At 39.7% G+C, this 6454-nt stretch overlaps 1 non-coding gene across 1 annotated transcript; it reads left to right on the forward strand.

The window, feature by feature from the left end:
* The first annotated feature begins 3895 nt into the window (after positions 1-3895).
* LOC141650249 (small nucleolar RNA R71) lies at positions 3896-4004 on the forward strand. The gene has a single exon (XR_012546292.1). It is a non-coding gene; the product is annotated as a small nucleolar RNA R71 (small nucleolar RNA).
* The last annotated feature ends 2450 nt before the right edge of the window (positions 4005-6454 follow it).

Below are 6454 nucleotides of genomic sequence, written 5' to 3' on the forward strand. Positions count from 1 at the left end.
GCCTGCAGCTCTTTTGTTTTACTCAGTTTGCTTTACTTTCTTTTGTATCCATTGTAAAATAAGTCAACTACTCTTGTTTGCTTCCTAAGTTTAATCCTAGCCCTTGGATGGAGATGTCTAGGGTTTTATTTTCTACTGACACTTCACAGGAAGGCCTATATAAGGACCATTCCTCAGTCTATTTTACTAAGACTTTGATTAATGAAAAACCTTGAGATTTCTCTCAAAACTTGCAAATCTTATTAACTTTGCTGAGTCTTAGTTATAAGTCAGACTTAATATCTTCTTGTGCTTGCTTAGAAGGTGATTAAGGATCTATGGTGTTACTTAGAACATGTCCGTGCTTGCTTGAATTGTTCTAAGTGCATTGTCTGATTAACTTTGAGTTGATTCTGTGCTTGCTTGAACAATTCAGTCTTAATCTCTCCAAATTATTAAGTTTAGTCTCTGTGCTTACTTGAGAGTAAATTTGATAATTATATCCCTTTTATATTCAGAAAATATCACAAAAACAGTCGCAAGAGTCTTCCTGAGAAACTGTCTGAGATTTCACCTATTTCAGCCTTGTCTTCTAATTATTAAAAATACTTAGATTGCATGTAAAATTCTGAGATTTGGCACAATTTAAGTTTACCATTTTAACTAAATTGTCACCAAGTTTCATAATTTTTCAAGTCCATTTATTATTTTTACGAAAATCTTCAAGTTTATTGCATTTCCTAAACATTGCTCTTTGTCTGTTTCAGTGAGTGTTCAATTTGTGTCTGTCCCCATAGTTTACACTGCACCCTATTTCATCAATAATGTCGAAAATAATCAATTAAAAACAAAGGAATGTAAGGAAATACTTACTTGATGATTAACCCACAAGATTAAGCAATAAAATCGACAAAAATCAAGGCAAAAGACGGATTTTGATGAAAAACCCGAAAAACCCTAATTCCCAAAATTAGAAGCAACAAGGACGAATTTTAAGGGGGAAAGTGAGGGTTTATGTCAATATAATAGCAGGGAAAATAATGTGGGTGATTGATTTGGTTTTAGGGGAAGATTAAGGGAGGAAATTGGGGTGGAAATCGCACAAAAATCGCATAAGTTAGAGGATAAAAACTTAGAATGAAAAATAGAGGAAGAAAACGAAGTCTCCCTATGTGTTATAACCATATTCACTCGATCTAGTGATTTGAAACCACTCGATCGAGAACTCTTGTAGTCATTCAGCTCGATCGAACGGATTTCTTCTAGATCGAGTAATCCTCATTTTTGGCATTTTGATCGAGTGTCTGAAACCACTCGATCGAACAGTTATGCAGAGCAATCTTCTCGATCGAGTACAAAAAGTACTCGATCGAGTTGTTTTCTTGTGGAACACATCCCAATTCGAATTAATTTCCCCAAACCTGCATAAAAATACGCAAAAACATATCCCGACAACACCAAATCACAGAATTAAGCAGTCTATAGTCGATTTTCGCTAAACTAATTAATCTAATGTCTAACAGTCTAAAAACGCAATGAAAGTGTCTTAACGGAAATTCAAAATTACAAGTTATTACAATGGCGCATTCCCCGCTTACTGTCCAAAACACTTTAGTAGCCCACATGAGGGCTTCTGACTGGAGGAGGTCCTTTCAGCATCTCGGACCGTCCTCTTTGATCGCCACGAGTTTGAATTTGAACTGACGGAAGGAGAGTAGTTGGCATCCACATACGCCCGAACTTTCTTCTTCCTCTTGACATTCCCATCAACATTGGCATCCCCATCACTTTGATCGACATTAACTGCACTTCGACCATTGTCAACTCTAGCATCCACTCTAACTGTACCTGCAGAAAGGAAAACAGAAGAACGGTCCTCCTTTTCGGTCTTAGTCTGAGGCGGAGGTGTTACAATTACAGCACAGTATTCAATATCTTCAGCTGGAGTGTCTGTATCTGAGTTAATAGAGGATAGGGCATTACAAGGTTGACTTGCATGGGAGCCCTACGAGATTTAGACTGATGAAAAATCAACTCTTTATCTCCTACCTGGAATGCAAGTGTCTTCCCCCCGACTTCAATCACTGCACGAGCAGTGAATAAAAATGGTCTCCCTAAAATGATAGGGGTGTGAGTGTCCTCGGGGATGTCAAGTACTACAAAGTCTACAAGGATAAAGAATCTTCCGATTTTAACAGGTATGTCCTCTATAACTCCTAGTGGCCGTGATATACTACGGTCGGCCATCTGAACGGTCATGTTAGTGTAATTAAACTTGGTCAGACCGAGTCTCTTAGCAAGAGACAAAGGTAAGACGCTCACGCTAGCACCTAGATCGCATAGCGCGTTATCAATCAAATGGGTTCCTATATGACACGGAATTGAAAAGCTACCCGGGTCTGTTTGCTTGGGTGGCAACTTATTCTGAACTAAGGCAGTCCCTACTTCAGTCAAAGCTACCGTTTCATGATCATTTATATGCCTCTTACGCGATAAAATTTCTTTCATGAATTTCATATAAGAGGGTACCTGAGTAAGCAATTCGCCGAATGGAACGTTGACGTGAAGGCTTTTCAGGAGCTCAGCAAATTTTCCGAATTGTTGGTTAGCCTTGTTATTCTGCAATCGCCTTGGAAAGGGCACAGTGATAGGAATTTCGAGCCCTTTATTCCTTTCTTCCAATGTCTCGACGGGTTCAAACTCATTTTTGTTCGATCGAACCTTTTTACCTCTCGATCGAGGTCTTTAAACAAGTTTTTCACTCGATCGAGCATTCTCGGCCTCTCGATCGAGTTCCTCATTATCAGCACTATTCGATCGAGGTAAAATATCACTCGATCGAATACTTTCCCCAGAATTTTCACTAGATCGAGGACTTTCAGCAACTCGGTAGAATCCTTGATTATCCACTTTACTCGATCGACCCTCAGAACCACTCGATCGAGTAATATCACCAGCATTTCTACTCAATCGACCACCAGAAATCAGTCGATCGAGTATATTCTTCGGATTAAGCATGTTTTCAGCAATTAACGCCTGTTCATCATCCGCAACAGCACTCCTCGGGTCTGATATGTCTTTAACAATTGATAATTTGGGTCCTTTATAAGAAAGACCACTTCGTAGGTTATTCAAATTTATCGTCTCGTGTGGATTCTTCTCAGATTGAGACGGTAAATGACCCAATTTTCTTGTGGACTGGCTAGCGGCGAGTTAGGCAACTTGGGTCTCGAGTGACTTAATTGATGCTTCTTTTTGTTGGTCACTCATTTGCATCTGCTTACTCAATGATTGGATCATCGAATTCAACTAAGCTAACTCACTAACTTCACTAGAGGAAGCTCCTTGATGCGGCGGTGGAAAGGATGGAGGCTTTTGAAAGCCTTGTTGAGCCTTATGAGGAGGGACATAGGCTTGCTGCTGCGGAGGAGGAGTAGGATTGAGAACATTTTGACTGGTCCACCTCAAATTGGGATGGACTGCACTTTTATTATTGTAATAGGAACCTCATCCTTGCCTATATTGCTGAAAGGCAAGGACTTGTTCCTTCTCTGTCAGACAGTCAACAACAGTGTGACCGTCATTACTCCCACATCTTTCACAAGTAACGGTCTCTTGTCTAGTCAACAAGTGAACCGTCTGTTGATCACCAGCAGCTTGCAATTCTAACTTATCAAAAAGGGCATTCATGGCTTCCAGCTGAGTCACAACAGCCTTATCAACCGAATGAACTGTTTGAATGCCATCTCTCGGGTTCCCATACTCAGCACAATGGGTCGCCATCTCCTCAATAATGCCCCATCCCTTATCATCGTGATTGTTCTTCTGAAATCGCCCATTAGATGAGGCATCCAATATAGCACGGTGGTCATCATACAACCCATTGTAGAACTGGTTGCACAAAAACCACTGATCAAAATCATGGTGAGGAAGAGACCGCACCAACTTCTTGAAACGACACCAAGCTTCATAAAAATTTTCATCAGGTGCCTGTTTGAAACTCGTAATCTTTCCTCTCAGAAGATTGGTACGTTGTGGAGGAAAGTACCTTTTATAAAAGGCAAGAGCAAGAGTCTCCCAATTGGTGCTACCGGCTGCAGTACGATCAAGATCAGTGAGCCACTCCCTGGCTCCGTCGGTCAGTGAAAAAGGAAACAAGACTTCCTTTATTTTATCCTGGGTCACTCCCTTAGTGGCGGGAATGGTAGAGCAGTAGTCAGTAAAGACTGCCATATGTTTTTGAGGATCTTCACCCGCCACACCCCGATATAGATTCCGTTCGACTAAATTGATATAGGACGGTCTAATATCGAAAGTATTACAATCCTCTATCGCAAGTTTGAAATCTTTGGGAATCGAGGCAGCTGTGGGCTCTGAGTGACTTGCAATGTTAGGCATCTTTACTGGATTGATAGCAGAAATAGAGTTGTCTTCATCACAAGACGGGTCTTCTGCAAAAAGAAAATGTTGTAGCTCGAGTTCAAAAGTACTCAAGTCTTCCTTTCGAATCTTCCTTTGCACTCGGAGTCTATGTCTAAAGGATCTCTCTGGCTCAGGATCAGCAACAACTAATTATGACCTGTTCGACCTAGGCATACACAACAATGAAAGAAATAAGTGAGAACTATCTCAAGGAATAAAAATTCCCTGAGACAGATAGAGATAAACGAAACAAGCAAGACAGATAGGGCTATTGCCTCCCCGGCAACGGCGCCAAAATTTGATACTGTCGTTTCTGTACCAAAAATAAATACCTAAATATACTAACAGAAGCTAGTGATAAGTAGGGTCGATCTCCATAGGGATGCAAGATATCTATCTGTAGTCCGTCTATCTAAGTCACAAATGGGGGGTTTTAGTTTGGTTTTCTAAACTACTAAAGGTTTAAGGGAAAGAGAAGTGAAGTAAGAGCAGTAAAGAGAGAAAAAGTGATAAAAGTGATCAAATAAGAGAGAGTATGTCAGGATTTCGGTTCACTATGGTAGTCTATCGACTCAGTTACAAATAGCCTAGACAATCTACTTGTGAGAAGGGTATGGGAAAGGTCCTTCCGGTCCGCTATCCACCCTAGAATTCCACTAACTTAACTTCCGTCTTCATTAGGGTAGTCTACTGTTCACAGCAGGTCTGTTTATTCCAATCTTCCGATCCAGGAATAAAATTAACCAGATTAATGTAATTTAGAAGCGTGCACTCAACTAAATTGGTGTTACAGTTTTATAGCTATGGGGACAGATTCTCACATGTAAATTATCTAGTCTATTCACTATATCGTCACAATCCTACCATGGATTCCCTAGTCCTAACATAAAGAGAATTAGCTACTCATGTTCTTAATGCAATTAACAATAACAACAAAATACATGCTAATTATAGACATAATTAAAGAATAGCAAACAAACATAAATAAGACAAGGACAAAAGTAATAATGAAAGAACAAGAAATTAATGTAAACAAAGTATTGAGATTAAGGAGAAGAGAATGATTACAATCTAAAAGAATCCGGCGTAGAGAACAATCCACAAAGCAAAGTACGAGATTAAGCAGTCAAGAGTATTAAGAGAAGTGTTTTGAAAGGTAAAGTAGAAGTAAAGAAGTTGTTTAAAAACCTCATTATGACTTCCTTATATAGGTAAGTGTAATTTAACCAAAAATAAACCTATCACGGATTAAGTTAACCTGTGTAAACTAGGAAACCCCTCGATCGAGTACTTTCAGACTACTCAATCGAGGTCTTCTTCAGCAAATGTACTTGATCGACCACCAAAGCATATCGATCGAGTAACTCCAATAAACCTCATTTCAATCGAGCAAATGAAACCACTCGATCGACCTCCTGTTCCAGCCAAAGCACTCGATCGACCTCCAAAGCATCTCGATCGAGTGATTATCTGTTGCATCAGCTTCAAACACATCTTTGGCAGCTTCATATGACCTCCTTCACGCACTCCAAGGTACAACTCTCGCTCTAATGACTCCGTCTCCTTATAATGCATGCTAAAAGGATGAATAAGGCGCTGTTTCGCTACTTTCAACTCCATTTCTGCAATTAAGAGTAAACAAACCAAATTAGCCAATTCGGGGCATTTTGCAATACAAAGCGATACAAAAAGGCATAGAAATGTGTGCAATAAGAGGCTAAAAAGTCTATATAAATTGCACGTATCAGGACTCGACCAGTCTACATAGAAGTTGATGTGACCATAATTGGCGCATATTTAGCCCCCGAATTACCATTGTTTCCATGCTTTTTAGTGCCTATTTGGGTCATTTCTTATCTTTAGTTCTTTGTTTTGCATATTCTTTGAGATTTTGATCCCTTGGTAGGAAAGGAGTAAGAATCTTGCACTTTCATGGCAAAACGAGGCTAAATTGATTGTATTTAATGACCAAGCATCAAGAAGAGACAAGACTAGAAGGCCTTTGTACATATCATAGTAGAAGAACAATGTTGAGAAAGGATCCTTGCGTCCC

Source organism: Silene latifolia, chromosome 3, assembly GCF_048544455.1.
Source record: "Silene latifolia isolate original U9 population chromosome 3, ASM4854445v1, whole genome shotgun sequence".
Lineage (NCBI taxonomy): Eukaryota > Viridiplantae > Streptophyta > Magnoliopsida > Caryophyllales > Caryophyllaceae > Silene > Silene latifolia.